The sequence below is a fragment of the Cinclus cinclus genome, chromosome 12 (genome assembly GCF_963662255.1).
Source record: "Cinclus cinclus chromosome 12, bCinCin1.1, whole genome shotgun sequence".
NCBI classification, from domain to species: domain Eukaryota; kingdom Metazoa; phylum Chordata; class Aves; order Passeriformes; family Cinclidae; genus Cinclus; species Cinclus cinclus.
The window spans coordinates 3,901,411-3,923,075 of NC_085057.1; the positions used below are offsets into that span (position 1 = coordinate 3,901,411).

The 21,665-nt window shown below is 43.3% G+C and overlaps 1 protein-coding gene across 1 annotated transcript in view; it reads left to right on the forward strand.

Moving 5' to 3' along the window:
* FOXP1 (forkhead box P1) overlaps nucleotides 1-21,665 on the forward strand; it is a 374,948-nt gene that overhangs the window by 30,963 nt on the left and 322,320 nt on the right. Inside the window, exon 2 of the mRNA XM_062501015.1 lies at nucleotides 12,925-13,052. The gene's annotated coding sequence lies outside the window, so the exon portion shown is untranslated. The remainder of the gene's footprint in view (nucleotides 1-12,924; nucleotides 13,053-21,665) is intronic.

Sequence of the window (21,665 nt, forward strand, 5' to 3'; positions counted from 1 at the left end):
CTAAGAACTGTCAAAACTTTGAATGAGAAGCAGCGGCGCTCTGCACCTTCCAGGATAGAGCAACTTAAAAAAGAAAAAAAAAAACAACAAAAAAACATAGCACCGCACAACAAAAAACATGAGATGTAGTTATGCAAATTATGACCTTTAAATGCATTTTATATTTGGATTGAAGTTGCTAACACATTCTTTCCAAGTTCTGTCTTTCCAGTGCAATTCTGCTTCAGGTGTTTCTCCTTTGTATCGGTGGAGCCGAGTGGTGCCGGTGCTGCGGAGGGAGCACGGGACATGATGATGGGAAAAGCAGCCACTGTGCTCTGGGATGGGTAGTGCTCAGTGAGAGAGGAGCCTAAATAGATTGATTTTAATTTCTCTGGAGGGTCTGAGCACGTTAACTAGATGGCAGATTCATCATTAGCTAGATGGATTAAAATTGGTATCATGGCTGATGCCTATCCTGACTAATACGTGTAAGTAACAGCTCGCTCTACTGGAGCTATTGGATGTGGCTTGGGTGGAGGAGAGGAATTGGCTTCTGCGGAGGATATTTGCAAAAAGTCACATTTCCACCATATGTTAGCAGGAGTCTCTTTGGATGCAGGTTTTGGATGGAGTCCTCTGTTGCTGTAATCTGGTTTGTCCTTTTTCTACCACTAGTTCTGAATCATACCAACTACTTGGACTCTTCTCTGTTTCCTGAAGGACAGTGGGAACATTTCTGCTGGCTCAGCTGCCTTTCGCCTCTTACTTCATCTTGATAAAGAAGTAAGGTCTGGAGCACTGAAGGAGAAATTCTGTGTCAGTAAGGAGTGAGAAGGCCTGCAAAAAAAAAAAATCAGGAAATTCTGCCAAATTTAAAAAAAAAAAAAAAAAAAGGAAGACACCGTGAACCTCATAAATCCTGATTTAGGTCTGGCTTGTGACAAATCATTATGTAGGAAGGGAGATAGCCCTTTAATTTTTGATAGCTTTGCCGTGAAGTTTTATTAGGCAATAATCTGGATCCTGAGTGGGTAAAAGATAAGTGTGAGGGCCAAGTAATTCTTTCCCCTCCTGTGCAGCTGGGAGAGGGAGAGAGGGGTCATGGTGAGCTGGCTGCCTCCTGAAGCTCAGAGCAGCATCCTTCTGTGTGCCACAGGCTCGCCGAGTGCTTCCAAATGGATGTTTACAACATAAATATGTTCAGGATGTGGGTAGCGAGAGAAGTGTGGGAATAGACGCGAAGGTGCTTGGGAGTGGGGATGTGAAGGGGGAGGTGTGAAGAGAGCCAGGAGAGTGTGATGCACATTTTGCAGATAACTTCTCCTCGGGTACCTCCTTCCAAAGCCTGGGTGTGGACTCACTGCTCCTACCAGCGTGTCCTGGGGCTTTCTGTTCGCTGCAGAGAGGTTCTCTTCCCCCGTCTCTGCTAACGTCACCAGCCCCTCGCTTCCAGAAGGGTTTATTTCCAGGGACCAGCGGCTGATAATGAGCGCAGATTGGTCAAGTAGCTTAATTTGTAGTTTGGTGGTTGGCGTTTCTCACCGTATTTCCCAGGCACTGAGTGCAATAGACACTTCACTGGCACTTAATAAAGCAGTGCAGGGCACTCCTGGATAATACAATCCTTATGCCAGCCCGGCTGCTAAACCCAGGAGTCCCTCAGGCAGTAGCAGACAACTCCACTTGGCGTTGCTGCTTGTTTTACCCTGTCTCAGATGACTAGGCAGCATTTTGGAGATTTTAAGGCAGTGTGTTATTGCAGTATCTGGGATGAAATTACCACTTACAGATGTAGAGGTGACAATCTGACTCCCTTTGGCTGTTGAGCTCTGGTGACTTGAGCAGGCTGGTGGTGTGGAGTACTTTCATTGCACTGTGACAACCACCAGAAATGAGCATCTGGCCTTCTCTTGTCATTTCCCCCCCCCCTTTTTTTGAACATCTGCTCTCCTGATTGTTTTCTGGTTTTGTTCTTTTTTTTTTTTTTTCCCCTTTTCTGTGGCTCTTTTAATTTGTGGTGAATGTGTATTTAATGTAAGTAAGATGTTAGCTTCTGTCTAGTTTTTCAGTGAGCATTCCAGTAATTACTGGAGTACCTTTGAATGCTACAGCTGCCGTTTCTCAGTTAGGGAATCACATTTTCCGAGCATTTATAACTGAACTCGCATGGTTAAAACTTGGCATTCAGATTGCTGTCCCACATATCTTATTTTCTCTTGATCCTTTAAGTTAGTGTATCAACTTTGTATTTGATTGAAATGGTAAGAATGGCTTCTTGCTGCTTTGGTTGGGCTTGTAGTGGTGTTGTTTTGTGAAATGGTTTTAATTTTTTAAAAATTCCATTGGTTTGGGCCCTGAAATTACTTTAATTTTTGACTACTGCTGTAGGCTGGTGTCTCTTTTCTTTTTTCTTTTTTTTTCCCCCTCCCTCTCTGTCCTCCTTAGCCCTTATTAGTGTGAATAAGTCACTATTATTTTAATATTGCTTGGTTTTTTTATATTGCGTCTCTAAGGAACTTCTCAGAGCGTGGTTTGATCCTTTCTGCTGATGTCAGGCAGTCTCTTCATGCCAAAGGATGTTGGCTAAGGCCAGGCTTCCCCTCTGTGCCCTTGGTGCTGTGAACTCAGTTTTTCCAAGTGCTGCTGGAGAGCTGTGTGCTGAGTTCCTTTTGATTTTAGAAGATTTAAAAAACAACTGCCACGGTTTAAAATTCAGCTTATCTCTTCATCACAAATAGATGCATTCTGTCCATAGGGTCGGGATGCCCCTGGATTGGCTGCACTGATGGCAGGGCTTTGCTTTGCATTACTGGAATGCTGTGTGGATTTGAGGATGGCCCAGTGCTGTTGTCACAGCTCCAGCCCAGTTTCTGCTCTGCAGCATGAACTGGCTCCCTCTCTTTTTCTCTCCCTTTCTTCCTTTTCAAGCTGTGATGTCTGGTCCAAAGGAAATACGATTTTTTTTCTGCCCAGAAAGTGTTGTGTTTTTTTTTTTTTTTTTTTTTTTCCCCCCTTCATCTTTGAAACCATTTTCTGGCACTTATAAATTGAAATGTAACAAGGGGGGAAAAAAAAGCCCAAAGGAAGAGATCTGAAGTTTGACCTCCAAACACACTTAGTAGATGTGGTGGGAATTACAGAGCTTTTCTATGGAGGAAATAAGGTACGATGTGTGGTTTGTTTCTGTGGGCAGGTGTGCCAAATGTAGGGCAGATGAGTTAACAATAAATCCTAAAGTCATTGATCTGGTAGAGCTAAGGGCTTAAGTCAGTTCTATTATTTAGTATCACAAATTTAGTGAAAAAGTCTCAGTCTGACTTAGAATAAAAGTCTGAGAACACAGCTGGACTTAATCAACTACTAGTATTAATTTATACCATTGATATCAGCAAGTTTATTCCCATTTTAATATTTGATCTGCTTAACTCTTACTTGTGGTAAATGTCCCTTTTATTGGACAAGTAAAATGATGTTTCAAGTATAGTTATGCTTTGATGATGTTCAGGAGAGAACACTTACAAACTTGCAGGATAGATGGTGGAGTTGGACTTGAACTCTGTTTTTATTTGCATGTAACTGGAAGTTGGTATTTATAGGCCCTGCACTACTTGGTGCTCCCTGCTCCTGCCATGGAATGTAGATTCAGATGCATGAACCTGGAGGAACACCCATTTCTTTCCCAGAATCAATGAGGTCAGGAAAAGTTGTGCTTATGTATACAAAACTGCTTTTAAGTGGTTGTTCTAAATCAGAATAAATCTGAGTCCCGCCAATTAAGATTTGAATGTACAGCTGATACTACTCACTATTTTAAACAAGCAGCGTAATAAACACGAAAAAAATCAAGTTTTTCAGAGAAAATACTTGGAAAGTTGAGACATTAATTTAGACATTAATTTTACCGTACACAATCTGTTTCACAGGGATTTAAAAAGCATTATTGCCACCCTGGGTACACTGCAATAAAGAGGAAACAGCATCAAGGAATGACTGTCCTGTGAGCTGTGTGCCGGATGCTCACGGGTAGAAAATGACCCAAAATACCCTGCCCGGGGTTCCTGTGGATGTGTGGTGGGGTGGGTTCCCCTACCCCAGGACCTGCGGGGAGAGCATCCAGACAGGACTGTGGGTTTTGGCTCACGGGCGTCTTCAGAATCGCTCAAACTCGGGGAATTCATAACCTTGGAATTCAGCAGATTTGCACAACTCCGTGCATCTGTGCCTCCGCCAGCGCACGCCGGCTTCTTGCCTTCCTCACCCTGAGCATCCCGGGCTGAAAACCTCGTGATTAACGGCCCCACTCACGGGTTTGGGATCTCGAGCATTTTATCAGCAGCCCGGGAAGGTGAAGTCGGTCGCTGCCGGGAGGGAATGGCAGTGCTGGGTGAGCCCAGGCCGGGCTGGGGCGGCTGCTCTGTGGTTTGTTGTGTCTGGTTTGGTTCCTACTTTTCGAGTTGCAGTTGCATTTGGTCATTCGAAGCTTATTTTCCTAGTCTGGCCAAGCCAGCAGGATCCCCATGCGCTGCAGGGGAACATAAAACATCAGCCTTTAAGCCGGAGTGCTCAGTAGATAAGGATTTTAAGACTCTTGCATCATGCGCTGTGTCTTATGGGCTTACTTAGTATACTCCATTTGATTTAATTTAGATATTGAATAAGGAGAAACACTTTAAAAGCCAGAAAAAAGTACTGCACGTTGTAGCGCCTCTTCTTTCCCCGTTGCCTTAAAGACAGATGGCCGGGAGGGCCAGTTTAGGCTGTGATTACATTTATTTAATTGTAGGCAGTAACAGGGTGTTTTCAAACTGCTTAAAAATGATGTTATGCCTTATCTGTGAAGTGTTTCAAAAAGCCAGCAAGAATTCTTGGGCTTTTGTTTTATTTCTTCATTTCCGCTACTAAACGTGAAGAGCAAGTTTTCAACCTTTTCAAGGATTAGGAGATGTGGAAAATTAGTGGAATATTTCAATTGTGTGCATGGGGGAGGGCATGAAAGTCAGTGGGTGGCTCTGCCAGTGGTCTTCCCCTTCACTTCCCATCCCATAAATACAAATACAAACTGTAACCGAGTTGCTGTAAATGTAGCTTGAGCACTGCTGTGTAGCCATTTATCCTGCTAAAAGGTTTGGTTCGCAGCGTGTTTGTGTTGGCAGGACTGGGGAAGGCTGGGGAGCAAGAGGTGCTGTTGGATGGCGTTCCCAGGAAATGGGGTGACCCTCTGGATGGGGTTTGCTTGGCGTGGGGCAGCAGTGCTGCCTGAGGGGTCGGACGTGGTGGCCGTGCTGGTGTCACCACCCTGCGGGAAGCTGTGACAAGGGGCTGCTGTCTGTGCACAGTTATAGATTAGCAGAGCAGCAGACCTGCCACAGAACATTTTAGTGCAGCAGGGAGCTGGCAGGAGAAATGAAATATTTGCAAGTCGTAAAGGAAGCGGGTTTGGGAGTTCTGAGGTGGGATTGGGATTGTTTGCAAAGTTCCCTCAGCTGGCCAGGATGCTTGTGCTGGATTTCATCACTGTAACAGGCTTGTGTGCCTTTCACTAAACACCACAAAAAGTGCCTTTGGATTATAACAGATTTGCATTTATTTTACATAGCATATATTTATATAATACATTCTTGCATTCATTTATATATACATATATAGATAACTTTGCATTTGAGACTATTAGTTGTTGCGTGAATCTGCACCACCCTGCAGTAATTCTCTCTCAGTCAGTGAGAGCCCAGAGGATCTTCAGAGTGGGTGAAAATTATCCCAGACAGGTTTAAAAAAAGAAAAGGGGGGGGAGGGGAAGGGCAAAAGAAAAGCGGGCCTCCCAAAAGCTGTGATGGAACCTGGTATTAGCAAATGCTTCTAGGAAGTTTGACTGAGAGCCATATGGCAATGTGGGGAGTATTATCCATCGCTCCAGAAGTTGGTCTCTGAATCAGCCTATTGACTTCAACAGCACTTAATCATGTGTTTTAGTTCTTCTTTGAAAAGGCTTGCATTCCTGAATCATGTCCTCCGATTTTAACCACTAGACGGTACTTTGTTGTGTGGTAGCAGACAAGTTCAGTCATATTTCTGTGACTAAGTTTGCAAGTTGTGACTGCATCACTAGTGAAGTATGCTGATGAATGTTCCCCTTCTTATCAGAATCCAAACATTTGCTGCTGTTCCTGAATTTTAGGGTGAGACTCAGTCACTTCTGGGAAGGAGTTGGTGGTGATGCTGTGGGATACTCAATGTTCTGTGTTCATCTGTAGCGTTGTGGATGCTGTGATGGAAACAAACAGAGGCAAAACCAGTGATCTCAAATCACTGCCTTGAATTCTGCTTTCAAAATCCCTGAGTGTTGGTGGTGATCAAACCCATAAAAGAAACCGAGAGCTAGTCATGCAGGTCTGAATTTGGATTGTATTTGGATGCTGAAGGGACTGTGGAGCCTCAGGTGTGGCTCTGCTGTGTCAGGGGTGATTTGGACTCTGGTAGAAGAAAAGGTGGGTTTGTGTGTCTTTTTGGGTTGTACTAGTTTGTGTCCATGGCACCCACAAGTGCCCTGGTGTTGCTGCACAGGTGGAGTTGTCAGGTGCCACCCGTGGGCTGAGAGGAGCCAGGTCTGGGTGCCAGCAGGTCCTGTGGGTTCTGTTCACAGCAGAGCCGGGCAGGTTTGTTCCGCTTCCTGCTGCAGGAGTTCCTGGGGATTCTTGCTCTGTTCTGAAAGGAAACTCAGGGCAAATCCCTGTGCCACCACCTGGCTTGGCACACAGAGTGCAAAAATCCCTGTCCCAGCTCTCCTGGTGAGGGGTGCATGGGCTTCGCTTTCATCCCTAAGATTCATTATATTTCAGCAGAATTTTTTGTCTCACCTTTCTGTGTTTTTACAGCTAAAGCAGTTTTTACTTCCCAACTTTCAACATCTGGAATTCGGTTTCAGTTTATTAAAAAAAAAAAAATCATAATCCTCAGTCTGGATGAAACACCCATGCCTTTGTATTTGTCCGCAATTTTTAGTTTCAATTTTGTGTCCTTAGTAAATGCCAGAAGCCCCAAGTCGTTGCGTGTTCAGTAGCTGCTGTTCCTTAGGCTTAAAACTTTTTTTTTTTAATTTATTTTTTTTCCTGTTAGACACTTTTCTAATTGGGGATAATACCAAAATGATTAATCAAATTAAGCATGAGAGCAAAGTGGCTGGTGCACAAAGCTGTGTATTGCTGCTGGGTTCAGCAGCGAGGTTCTCTCCCTGTAGCTGCAGTTCCTTAATGGGCCTCTTAGGCTCTGGGTTTTTTTTTTTTTTTTTTTTAATAAGGTGCTGTGTAGATCCCATTGACTTCAGTTGTTGATTGGGATGCCTGACAGCCGGGAAATTAAGCCCCTTCTTTGTGACCGAGTTGAAGGCCAGATTTTCAAGGATTTTCGAATGCTTAGCACCCATAATTGGTGTTAGATTTTTTTTCCCTTTTTTTTTTTTATTTTTTATTTAAAGTTCACTTCTCATTTGGACATATAAATAAGGGTGAGAGATTATGCTACTTGTAGCGACTGGTGCTGCTGGGACATAATGAAGTTTCTTTAGCACAACCTGACTAATGAGATGGTTACTTTACTGTCCCAATAAATTTTGTTCTGCATTTCTGCCTTGTTTGCGGATGCTGAGCATTCCTGTATATTCTGCTCCTGGAGGAAAAAAACTTCCTTGCTTCAGCTGCATTTTTCTGTGTTTTCTATAGTGATTGTGAGGGACAAGGAGGGGCCAGAATGAGTTGAGTAAATTAGACAACTGTTGGAAAAAAAGGGGGACATGCAAAATCAAGTGTTCTACTTGCGTAATCTGTTTAACACGGGCGAGCCTCAGAGCCTTGTGGGACACGGGAATAAAAGGAACATCTGTGCAGGCCACATGGCATGCTCCTGAGCAGCCCTCCATCCCAGGCAGCTCTGTTCTATTTGCAAATAAAAGCTCCAACCAACATCAAAAAGTTGAGGTGGATCCCAGCTGAAAGGGGAGAACAAATGTTACCACTCCGTGCAGTGAGGTTCCCCTTGCAAGCAGACTTTGTGGTCTTTTTAGGGATGCCTTGGACATGTGTTTCTAATGCAGTTTATTTAATGGGGAAAAAAAGAAGAAGAAAGGGGGGAAAGAGGAAAAAGGTTATTTATTTTGGAGAAAAAAAATGGCTGTATGGAAAAATTTTAGCTGATCATCTCAAGCTGCTATCAAAATATATTAGGTAGAAATAAGAATAAGGATGTTAGGAGTTTTTTTTGGAGGGTATATTTTGTTTGATTGGTTTTTGGTAGTTTTTTTTTCTTTTTTTCTTTTTTTTTTTCCCCCCCAGTTGGTGTAGACATCCTGAGATCCCAAGGCTTTCCTGTCTGATCTTACTCCCTTTATTTTGCTGCTGATTCTGATGGCTAATAAACAGCTCCATGGTTAGGCAGAGCCCTGGGGAGCTCCTCTGCCTCACTCCCCCAGGACACTCGCCAGAGGGGAGGATAAACAAGCCAGCAGCAGATTTTATTTCCATTTGGAACCTGTTAGAGTGCAAGGACACTTCTAGTTTGGGCCTTTGGATTTTCTAGACAGGCTGTATTGTTTTTAACAGAGTCATGTATCAGCAAGCCTGGTAATCTGTACCAAGAAGGCATGTATTTTTTAATATGTAAATAGGAAAGGATGGTGTTTCATCTTTATTCCAATGTACCCAGGGTGGCAATAAAGCTTTTTAAATCCCTGTGAAACAGATTGTATATGGCAAAATTAATGTCTCAACTCTCCAAGTATTTTCTCTAAAATATTTGAATTTTTGCGTTTATTATGCCACTTGTTTAAAATAGCGAGCGATATCAGCCGTGCATTCAAAGCTTAATTGGTGGAACACAGATTTATTCTAATTTAAAACAGTCACTTAAAAACAGTTTTGTATATATGTATACATGGGCACAACTTTTCATACAGTTGTCTGTTTTGGAGCAGTCTCTTAGGCACTGATGTACAAGTTGAACCTGTTTTCTTTTGTGCAACATGGCTTTGAGAAATCATTAGCTAAAACAGGGTTCTGTAGTTCCTGTGCAGTCAGTAAACAGCCTGACATGAATCGTGTGTGAGATGATTGAAGTTCTGCCTTTGATCAGGCCTGGGTTGTGCCAGATACAGTCCCGAGGTGTGTTGATTCATGTGTGGATGTATTCGTGTATCGGTGAAAGCTGCTTTAATGAAAATTTGGCCAAATAGCAAAATAACCTGTCCATCAGCGACTGCCACAGCAGGATGATGATGGAAGAGCAGCAAAAGGAATTGCAGCCATGTGCTCATCCATGTCACCCTCCCCAGGCAGGGCATGGGTATCTGGACATGCTTTGGATGGTTCTTCTCCTTTTTCAGTCACATTTGTCATTCGTCTTTATTTCCTCGGTCCCTTTCTGACTCTCCTGCTCCTTGCCATCATTTTGTAAGGACTTTTCCTCTGTTTTCTCCTTTAAACTGAGCTCTGTTCTGATGTCCCGTGTGGTGCTGGGGGGATGTTTTGCAGCTTTGGGGGGTTGGTGCACTCACCTGGCCAGATCTGTGTAGCAATCCCTGACTTGCTCTGCTGGAGCATGGGAATTTCAGATACTTTCTTGTTTTGCAGCTTGCTGTTTTCTCCCACTGCACCTCTTCCCATTCCCCTGTGAAGGCAGGGATGCCTCTGCTGCCTCTCAGGTGTGTCCTGCCCTTTGCAGAGCTGCCTCCCACCCAGGCATTGCTGGTTGTGGTGCTGTTCCTTTGCAACATAAACTCCTGACAGCTCTTCAGTGCATCAGGTACTGCAGCCAGTTCTGCAGTTTAATGTAGGAAATTATGCTCTGGGTTCCTTCAAAAGCCCCAGGAGCAGCTGGACCCCAGGGTGGAGGTGCACAGGGAGGGAAAGGTGAGGGATGCTGATGAGATGAAGTCCATAGTGATCTGCCTGATTATCTGAGCCGTGTGCCTCTGCCTTTGAGATTTAAATAGTGAAATATTAAAACTTGTCTTTCAAATCTGCTCAGTATTACGAAGATTAATTTTTGTTGGGGGCAGATTAATAGGTTTCCTATTCTGATTAATACAGTGATAATAAAAACGTTGTGATTGCTGGAATTAATGAAGCCCAGATTCCTGTTTCAAGGTTTGATTGACTTTGTACTTCAGTTATGCTACAGCTGCTGCATCTCATTGCCCCTTATCGAGCTGTAGCCTTCGAAGAATCCGTATGGGAGCAGGGCAGTGCAGAAGGTCTGGCACTGGAGGCCCTGTCAAAAAATCTTTTGGGGAAGAGGGTTTGCCAAAAATTGATCAAGGGTTTTGCTCATGTTGCAGCAGCATTAGAATTTCCGTGTCTTTAACCAAGCATGCTATTTTTGTGAAAGTTGTAGAAGAGGAGTGGCCAACTCAAATGTGTGGGCACATCATTAAAAGCTTCAATTTGTCAATGCCAGATCGAACTGGAGTGCGTGGGTAGATCATTAAAGGCCTGAGTTTATCAGAACCCATCTATAATCTGTTCCTCTCGCTCCTCCACCCTTCCCCCCAGCAGTACAGGCTGTTTCTCCAGCACTGAGGTCCATGGAAGTGCCTGAGCTGTCTGTGTGCCCCTGGGCTGTGCTGGGCTCAGCCTGGAGCTGCTGCTGTGCCTGGAGCCAGCTGGCTCTGGGACACAGCTGATGCAGTGAGTTTGGAGGCCACCAGTGGGGCAAGCCCCAGCGTTAATGCCGTGAGAACTCGTGTCTTTGGGAGCTCTCTGCTCCCATTAATCCAAGGGATTCAAAAGGTGCAGGTGGGGCTGGGTGCAGAAAGTACATGGTGATCATGTAGGCTTTGTTCTCTTGGGAAACCTGGCTGAAGAAATGTTTTGTGGAGTGAGGTCAGTTTTTGATGGCGTAAGAAACATTCATTTTTCCAGGTGCGCTGTCAGAGTTCGGGCCAAGCTGGATGGAATGTCTTTGCCTCCTCCCTGTACTGCTTCTTATTCCTTGGGTAGGAGCTCTCTCAGCTTCCAAATCTGCTTGTTGGCACAATGGTGCTAAGATATTCCTTATGCTGAGGAAGGATGTGAGGAGTGAACTGCAGGTGAGGACAGTGCTTCTGTACACTGTAGCACTCATCTTCTGCAGACCATATCTATTATTTAGACAATAATTTCGCTTCAAAAGTCTCGAGCATTACCTTTTTTGAGCAAGTGTTAGCTGAAATGAGCCTCGATTCCTCATCTTCTAAAGAGGGCTAATGATACTTTCCTGCCCTGCAGATGTGTCATGGATAACGATTAGTTGAATGCTGCGGTGCAGCAGGTCAGCTGGAGAAATCTTGTCCCAACATATGTAGATGCAGCTTTTTGCTCAGCTACAAACCCATCTGCATATCTGTCATCAAGCACAGCAATAAAGCAAGGCTGGGATATGTGTTTCTGACAGTGCTCTTTTGCTTCTCTCAAGTGCTGTGCCCCTCATGAATAAAATACAACCAATGCAAGATGCAGGTCACTTCTGGTTTGCAGGTATTTCAGAGTCTCTGGGAAAGAAGTAATTTTTTTAGCATAAATGCTGTTTAAAAACCCCTTTTGGATCTATTTTTATTGTGTAGCACAGTTTTGTAATAGGGTCACATACTCCCTATATTTAGATTTCTGAACTCTTGTGATCTTTGAGCCGTTGCGCATTCAGCAAAGAACGGGAGAAAGCCCCAGGGCCAGAGAAGTACCTGGATTTTGTCTTACAAAATTTCATGCAGTTGTTGCTAAGACAGAAGCTTCCAGATGTTCCTCAGGAAGGCTGCAGTGGACTGCCAAAATAATTAACTCCATGAGATTAATTTGGGGATGGCAGTACTTGCCCCCGTCAGAGCGCTGGTGGATGTGGGAGGGCAGGGAACAGCCACTGCCTTGGGGATGCTGTTGAGGATGAGGATTGAGGAATGAAGGGCTCAGAAGCACCACAGGTGATTTTTGCTTTCATGATTTTTTCTTCTTGGAGTTTTTCAAGGTGTTTTTCTCCATTGCAAAGTTTGTTTTGTCCCCTGGGGTTTATGCTGTAGCTCCCTGTCGTGCAGATGTCCTGGGAGAAGCTCTCCCAGGTGTTGGTGCATTCATTAGGGCAGAGTGTGCCCTTGCCCAGTTTGGGCAGGCACCAGAGCTGATGTTTAAATCCCATGTAGTTTCATAGGTGTGATGCAGAACAGCCCTGGGAACACCTCTGGTTGTATTTCTGAGTATGAGTTGTTACTCAGTGCAGATACTTTATCAGTGAAGATATTATGCATCTTATTTTAAAATACCCTTATTAGTAAAATGGGTGTTTCATCTGTACAGGGAGCAGCTTCCTCTGAGCTAAGCTTAAGCTCAATCTGTGTTACTAATAGCTGGGGAAAAAAACATACTAATTGGTATTTCTTAACTGATGTTTGCAAATTTTGCCTTTCCACCCTGAACATCAAATAGTTCTTATATGTGTTTTTCCTTATCTCAGAGGAAAGATTAATGCTAACAAGAGATTCTACATTTTATTAAGGTTTTATCAGGATGCAGTGAGTGAAAACAGAGAGTAAATAGTTCAGAAATTCAGAGAGTGTTATATTTTGATAATGCAAAGTAGGTTAAAGTATCTGGATTTTGTGCACAGTACAGTGTTTTCAGGCAGAATGTGGATTTGGATGGTGACACATTTTTGTGTTTAGAAGGAACATAAGCTCTCCTGTCGGAGGAGCACGTTGCAAATGTGAAATAAGCATTTGTCTCTAAAAACCTTTCTTAATATTGTAAGTTTTGGTTTTATTTAAAGCCAAATAGAGTCTGCTATGTGATAGTTTCATACATAGACATGCTTCTGTAATGCTTCCCCCAGCTCCAGCATTTATAACCACCTTTTACTTTCAAAGGAAGACGATAGGCTTTGATATGATTCTAACTGAGTGAAGTTTTAAAACATGTTTTTGTCTTTCAGTCTCCTGAGAACATTTTTTCTGAGTGACTCCAGCTTCCAGACGCATTTGCCATGAGAAGGGTTCCAATCCTTTCCTGTATTTGCCCTGAGTCATGAATGGATATGTGTGATGCCTGCAAGTAAAACTGGTGAGTTGTCAAGCCTGAGTTTGCAGTAATTCTCACTTATCTTTCTTACAAATTATCTTTCCCTCTTTTTTTTTTTCTCTCCTCTTTTTAATATGGTGGTGGGGGGTTGTATTATCTTTGTTTTAAAGCAAGTCACCACTATTCTTAAAAAAAAACCAAAGAACCCAAAACAACCTTCATTGTCATGAAATAGCAGAAATATCAAATATTACCTAATACAGAAAGAGCACTCATTTCCTTTCTTTCTTCTCTTCATCCCCCTGAATCCTATGAACTGTGATGTTTGGTGGTGAAACTGGAGTTCAGTCACGCAGGCAAAGCTACTGCCCAAAACTGAATCCTTGCAGATAGACAGGATCTAAACCAAGCTTATGTGGGCAATTTGTGTTGTGATTAAAAATGGATATGGAGAGGTCTCCTTGCCATCATGTGTCACATGAGGGACTCTTAAGGAGCCATTGCCAACAGATAATTAACTTCAGCATTTGCTGCACTTGCATCCCAGTGACAAAATGGTGTCACTGGTACACAGGAGAGCTGTCCTGTAGCATGTGCTTCACCTTGGTGCTGCTGCCCAGCCTGGGGGACCCAGGGACAGAGCCTTGAGCAGCCTGTTTTGATCAAACTCGAGAAGATGCTGGAGTGACACCTCTTCTCTGTTAAGGGCCAGTTGCCTTTCCTGATGGGATTACCCCCCCCAAGAAGCCCTCTGGTCCCTTTTGTGCCATGCAAGGGGTGGTTGTGCCTTTTCCAGCTGTCCTCATCCCCCAGGAATCTGGCATGGGGAGCTTTCCATGTCCACTCCTCTTTCCTGCCTCCTCCTGATTGCCCCTCTTAATAACTGGGGTGAGAAGAGGGGCAATGTAGTTTGGGAAAGGAAGAATCATCTCATTTCCCAGCAAAACTGGAAAGTCTATGTAAGAAATCTTTCAAACCAGGAAATCTGCATAATTAAATTGTGCAGGAATTGGGAGCACAAATTGTTTTTTAAAATAAATTCGGGTTTCTATTATATATTTAATATCCCTCTGTGTGTTGGAAAGTGCATTTCAATTCAAAGATTATAAAACCTGAGAAATTTGTACATCAGTGAATTGCGATTTTTTTTTTTTTAAGTTTCCATTTTTTTTTCTTTTTTTTTTCCAGAGGTAGCATAATTACCATGTCATTTAGCAAAGATTATAATAGCTGTTCAGTTTTTACCGACTGGTATAGTAAACAGTTGAATAAACCCATATGGCAGCTCAAAGTGTGTATAGAGGAGAGGGATTCTTACCATTTCCTTCATGTCTGAATTACCAACCTCACTGATACAACTGAGATCCCCAAACAGGGACCAATTCCAGACTTCTCCAGTCATGCAAAAATTTCCCCCTGCTCTGTCACACATGAATCAATTGATTTTAATCACGGTGGTTAGATAATTAATTATTTCTTTGTGCCTATAAAGCATGCATGGGAAACGTGGGGTTATATGCAAGGTACATGCCTTGATTTAAAGCACTCTGTGCATTTGCTTAATGCCTCTTTAGTAAATGTAAATAATGCCTGGGGCTGGAATCTCAATATCCAGGTATTGTTAAAGGTCGAGGCCTTTCTAAGGCTGGCACGGGTGAAGTGTGCCATCTCTGGGTGCTGTGACAGCCCCGTGCCACTGCTTGTGATGGCCCCTTGTGTCTGGTCTCAGGGTGACAAACCTGAGAAGGACCAGAATGTTTCAAAGCATCCACTTGAAATTCCAGGTTGAATTATGGAGGTGTGGAGCTGTGGCCAACCAGCATCTGGAGTTAAGACAGAGTGTTTCAGTAACATGCCCTCTGGATACCTTCACTATTAAAAAATAAAAGCAATGAGAAGAAGGATTGTTAACTCCCTCCAAATGCTGGCTTGAACAAAGAAAAAGATTCACACTATTCCTCCTAAAATTCACTTACTTCCAGTTATCTTAAAATTTTCATGTCACATAATAGCTTTAAAATACCTTCTGAATGCATTAGACTCTCTAGGTGCTTAGGAAATGTTGCAGAATAATAATAGGAAATGACCAAGCATTGAGCATTCCCACTGGAAAGGAGCAGTTGGCCCAAACTGGTGCTTGTGTTCATCTTAACCCTGATGTACGACCAGCCCTCCACCATAATTCTATCAAGAGATGGTAAGTTGCCTAGCAATGTGCTGACTGCAGAGGGTACGTGTCGAGCTAATTCAGTTTTTGTTCTCGTTTTCCTTGAGAGTTCAGCTTAAAGGAGTGATCCTTTCTCCGGCTGCAGCAAGAGCCACTTCTCGGCGGTCTCTCTTGTTCCCCACTCGAGTGTCCCTGGTGATGTCAGGAATTCATTCACCGCCGTACGCGCCTTAAAGGTTTCCAGCTTATTGAGTAACCAAATGTGGTTTCTGCTGATTGTGTTGACTGAATGCGTAGGGCCTTTCGAAGAGGCAAGGGTTTTATTTAAAGCAGAGCGTTTTAGTTGTATACCATTTTATGGCAGGCAAAGGTCATCTGGGGTAAGCAGCCAGAACAGTGAATTGCCTCATTGCAGCACCTCGGAAAATGACAAAGATGATACAGTAAAAGGTTTTAACAAATTGCTCCTAGTTATAAATTTTTAAAGTCGAGGATCTGGTGCTGTGTACGTTTTTAAATTGGAGATAACCATGCTTGTAGGATAAATTGAGTTAAAGATGGAACAAATCAAAATAATGGGGTGGTACTAAAAGCCTGGTGGTGCTGCCGGCGGCGCTGAACACCGAGCAGACGGCGCGTCAGGGACCTGCTGTGTCCCTGCCCTTCCCACGTGGATGTGTGGGAACCTTTCCTTGTAACTGTGCCCCTCGCCTCCCTCAGTCCTCCCCTCTGGCTCCTGGTTACAGAAAGGGCTGGATTTGCCCTGTGATGCTTCTTGTGGTACCCAGGGACCAAGAGTCACAGGGGTTTGTCGGTGCAGCAGGAGTGGGTTCCCCCAGGTAGTGCTGACCCAGGTGTGTGTCAGTGGGGTGGGGGGAGCTCCTGGAATCCAGCCTGGCATCCCCTGGCAGAGCTGCTCGGAGGGACAGGTGGCAGCAGCCCAGAGATGTCAGTTCTGTCCTTGCAGGATTTCCCTTGCTCCTTGTGCCATCAGTGGCTCCAGAAAGACTTCGTTTCTCTGAAACTTTTTTGTCCGTGGAACTTTCTCTGTGGCAGGGGGAGGAGAGAAGAAGTAATTTTAACAATTTAATAAAGTACATAATGTAAGTTTTATAAGCTGGTGTGAATGCTCCTAAGTATTTTGGTCTTTTTTCATAACACAATGAACCTAATATTGGTAAAAATACAGATCTTAGCTGCCACCATAAAGAGAGGCTAGATTTAATAAACAGTTATGAATGTTGGCAGCTGCCTATCAGATTGTATAACATCGGCTATAGCACATGAAGACAGTGTCAACTTACATTTTATCTCAGAAGTATTTTCAAAGCATTTATTTTGCTTTCTCTTGAGTCCTTAACCTAATTCAAGTTATATAATTGGCGGAATATTTTTCCACACCGCTAATTGGCTGGGTGCCAGCGTGGAAACCATTGTATGACTTGATGATGATCAGGAATTAACATGACATTTGCGTGGTGGTAATGGAATACATTAGTAATGTAATTCATGACTGTAAGAAAGAGACCATCATCTCCCACCTCTGATCAGCAGGAGGGGCTGGGAGGATGATGAAATGCTCCCAGCAGGCACCTCACAGCAGTGGCTGGCCAATCTCGATGTCAAATTTAGTTTTTAAATTCTTCAGACAAAGCTGTAATGCTTACCAATTAATTACTACAAATGTCAATTAAAAATCTACCAAATAATGCAGTAAGATTAAATTTCAATTAAAAAAATTACATTTAACAAGGAAGATACAACATTATTTTAATGAATTCTGCTGAAGGTGACAGTTTATCTAGATATATTTATACCGTGTAGGTGGATCTAAATTCATTGGATGATGTTAACCATGTTACTCAGTGTACATATTAGTTTTGAAAATTATTTCGACTTTGGCTATGTCCTGGAGGAGCTGGGGCATCAGGGGGCATTTCTCATCACCAGGAGAAGGGGGAATTTCACGCCTTCTCAGTTAAAAAAATCTCACACCTAAACTGAAGGTTTAGTGCAGAATTCTATCCTGACCAAATTTGTGGCAGTTTTCATTGCTTTATATATAGAAAAACAAATAGAGCATGTTTCTTGTGGCAATAGAGCAAGCCCTGACTTTTCTATATTTATATTGATTTCTTTCAGTTTTTCAGGTAATCTGTTTTATCGTACAAATAATACCTATTATTCTAATAAATCACATAACAGGAAAAGATGTTGCTTTGAGAAGGTAGTGAACTTAAAGTCCCGAGCAAAGTTTTTATCTACAAGGCTTCACCCTGGCTCAGTAGAGGTTATGAAAGCATGATTAAAATCACCTTGTTGATACTTGAGATGCTTGAAGGGATATTTTGTACCAGGAGTGGCACAGCAGAGATGTTGTGGCGCATATGAAGTTGTGAATTTGCAGATGTGTGTTCTACAAACTCTTGTAAAGCACCTGTACTTCTTTGGATGCAGAGTGCTAACAGAGCAAAGTGGGGCTTGTAGCTGGAGTTTTGTGTGGCAGCAGCTTTGTTTTTATTGCTCAGGGCAGGCTTTAGGCTGTTGGAGATTGAGGTGCTTTGGGAAGGCATTGTGCCTGCAGTCAGCAATGTGGCACAGGGGTAGAGCTGGGCTGTGCAAGTGGCTATCTTGGTATTAAAGTATTTATGAGATCTGAAAAATACTTTATCAGCTTCCTTGAACTTTGTGAGAGCTTCCTTTTCTGAGAGCTTTTATTATGTTTTCACACCATCATGTCTAGGTAAGAGGGAAGACATAATTGAGGAAGCAGATTTTATGTGTCAAGCCAGCATGGAAAGAAGTCCCACTCAGGGACCAGAGGCTCCTTTTCCTTGGCACTGTTGTGTCTGGAGCTATCAAATTTCAGCAGGTTTTAACTTAAAATAAAATACAGAAAAATACAATGTGCATGCAGAAAACCAGAGAAGCCAAACAACTGCTCATGGCAGGTAAAAGTAGTGATGCTGTCTTTAGTAGACAGGTCCCTTGGATTCTGCTCAGGCTTTGCCAATTGGTGGGTGAAGGCAGCAGGCATGATCTGTCTCACTGCTGCAATTCAGATACCTCTGGGTATTGGTAATCTGGGTATTTGTGCTATTATCTGATAAAGCTATCACCAGCAGGAGATGGGAGACAGCCTTTTTTTTTCCTATAAGGGCCTCAGAAATGGATGATGTGGAAGTGTAAGAGCAGTGGAAACATTCTCTCACCAGTCCTCACAGACAGAAAGGTGATGGAGAAGAAGTTAGAGCAAGGCAGAATCATTTCCTCCCCAGCAGCCAGAAAGCTTTAAACGGGGAGGCAGAGAGGGAGGAGTGGGAGCACGTAACATATTTCTGCCAGGAGATAATGGTGTGAGGAGCCTGTGGGTTTGGGGCACCCACTGGTCAGACAATTAGGTGGCAGCTGGAGCTCCTGCTCTTAAAAACCCATCTTCCCAGGGGCTTTCAGCCCTACACAGTCATTTTGTGATTTGAGTCCCAGGAGGAAGCGCTCGCTCTGGCTGTTGTTTGAGGTGTCCATGGTACAGCAGGAAGCAAACACCTTCTGTATCCCAGGTTCTTGCTGCTCCCATGTGGAGCTTGGGCCTATGCCAAGCACTCGTGGTGTCTGGGCTCCTCACTGGGATGTCCCACAATAAACCCTGTGTCCATCCTAAGCACTTGAGGTGGTGTCTGGTCCCCTCCAGATTTCATTTTCCAGTGAAAATTTCTGCCTTTGGTAGGGAAATAAATGCTTCTCTCTTTCTGTAAGAGTTGGCCAAACACATTGAAGGAAGAATCTTTGACTGTGGAGAAAATATTTATGTCTCTTTAGGTTTTTCCTTTTTTTCCCTTAGTGTAGGGTTATGTCAGCTATATTACTTTGCGGCAACACTGAGCTGGGGGAGGAAACTTAAATAAGCTGCCCTTATATTGCCAGTTTATTCCCAGCTTTCATCCACTGATTTGCATGCCATCTGAAATAAAAATACCCAGACTTCAGTAGTTTGTTTACCTTTGCTGGTATCACTGTGGGGCGACCCGAGGAGGTGTAAAAACTGTTCTGGCTCTGACATTTGCATGAGCCGCGAGGTTGGGTGAGAGGAGACAGACGCTGCACAAAGTGAAAAGGCAACAGGGTTTATTAAGTCTTCGTCTTACCCTGGTTTATAATATTTAGACAAAAGCAGATATCTCCAGGGAGGCCTTGTGAAATGGGAGACCAGGGGAAGCTCTACGAGCTGATGGCAGATTCCATCCTTGTCAGGTGGGTTTGGGTGGTGGGATGCTGAGGAGGGGCTGCGAGGGTCAGGCACACAGGGGGGTCCTGGATTGCTGCTTGGGGAGCAGGATGTGGACTTAAAGTACTTGGGTAGGACAAAGTCTTTATACTGTCATCATGGTAATGCTCCAGGGGGGAACAGCCTGAAGTGCTCTTTGTCTTCATTAATAACTTCTTCCCAGCAGAGCCTTAAGAGATCATTCTCATGTTCAGATATACAAGGAAACCGAATATAGAGTTGTTTGTCATGAAAATCCCATTTATATACAGAGGCTGTAAAATCCCAGATGCTGAGCATAGAGGGAGGCTGCTCTGTCATCAGCCAGTTGAGGGGAGAGTTGACTATAAAACTGAGCTGTAATTCCCTCTTGACAGGGGTGTGGTGGTTGTGTCTTCAAACAACTTCAAGAGCCTGCCCTGCCAAGCCTTTATAGATTTTGTTCTCAGAAGCCAGGTAATAGATAAGTCTGAGCAAGGAGGTAGATACAGATATATATGAAAGGAAGACCTTTGCTCTAGGAAAATATCCATCATTGCTTTTTAAAGTCTGGTTCAGGATTTCAGTGCAGAGCATCTGAAATGTTTGGGGTCCTTTTGTTGCAGAGGAGGTGCTGTGGGCCTGGGGCTGCTCTTGACACATCCCAAGCATTCAATATCCCCTTGATTCCAGGGCAGCAGGATGTGACCCTCACAGAAAGACAGATGGCACTGGGGAGCTTGATGCTTATTGTTTTCAGCAGAGCTCTACTGGAACCAATAAAGTAGCCGCCACCACTGCTCGGAGCAAAAGTGGCTAGAGCTGAACAAGAGACACAAAATTATCAATTAAAAAAGACATCACCAAGCCCATTATTTTACTGCTGAAAAAACATTCTCCTTCCCAGTCTTGTTTTTTTCCCCACATGGAGTGAATCTTTGGGATATTAATGATGCACTGTCATGTTTGTTTAACATTTTTTTTTTTTTTTGACAATGCCTTTTTAGGGTTGAAGCCTGAAGTTTTTCTCCATGTGTTTCAGCTAGGGAAAACTCCCAGTGTCTCAATGGGGCCTCTTCTGAAATAAATGAAGACTAATTTTTCTCAACTTAATTGAGAATTTCATCTGAATAAACAGAGAAAGGCCTGGGCTTTGTTTATATAAAATACTACGAAATGCTGTTCTGCTGAGCAGCTGAATTGTTGCTGGTGGGCTGGTTGTCACCCTTGAGATCTCTCATGAAATTGTGGCCAGAGCCCTCCACAAGGCTCAATTATCACATGGACCACCACGACCCCATGGTTTCCTGCCTTCCTGTCTCATCCCTTGCTCTTCCTGGATCACTGCAGGCACTTGGGCACAGCTTGGGAGCTGAAGACAGTGTCATTTTGGGAGATTTCACCTTAACCTGAAATTTCCATGTTTTTGTGAGTTTAAGTCAAACCTTAATACTCTTTTCAGCATAATGTTTTTGTGGTTTAATGTTCTTACAGTTTTTTACAGTGTTTCTTTTAAATTCTGTCACTGAAGTGTATGAGAGTTGACAAGTGTAAATATGTAGTTAGACAATTTCAAAAGTGTATTATTTACTGATCGACCATAATGGCTCCAAAGGAACCATTATACTCAATCATATCATGTCACTCTGTGGCACTTATTATGATGGTAATATGGATATGCATATTATTTTTTTAAAGCATGAGAAGCGTTATTGTGCATGTGTAAAAGCTGTTTTTAATTGTCAGTAATGCTCTGAGCTTTTTTTAATACCAAGAATTTAAACCACCTATGGCTAACAGCCTGCAAATTGTGGAAGCAAAAATCCAGGTCTTTAGGAGGCTGGAAAAAGCCACGCTTGATATTTACAGCAATACCACTGTGCATCTCCTTAATATGGTTCTTTTATAGCTTTGTTAGATCCGAGGGCAACGTAGAACCCTAACCTGAGAGCTTGGCAGGTAAGAGCTTTCCATTTTATCTCTGCAGCTTTCATCTGCTCCTGTAAGCTCTTTCCCTGACTCCCTAATTGTGTTTTCAACATTAGCAAATGGGCGGTCTGAAAATACCACGCAGTGCAAGTCACGTTAATTCAGGGACCTTTTCTCTTTAAGGTGTCACAGAAGATGTCTTTTTGTAGCACTGGGGCAGAGAAAGAAGGAGAGAAGGCAGAATGAGAGCAGAATGTGAACACTGAACCATGTAAAATAAAAGAAAGAGACAAACAGAGCTGGGAGGGCTAAATAT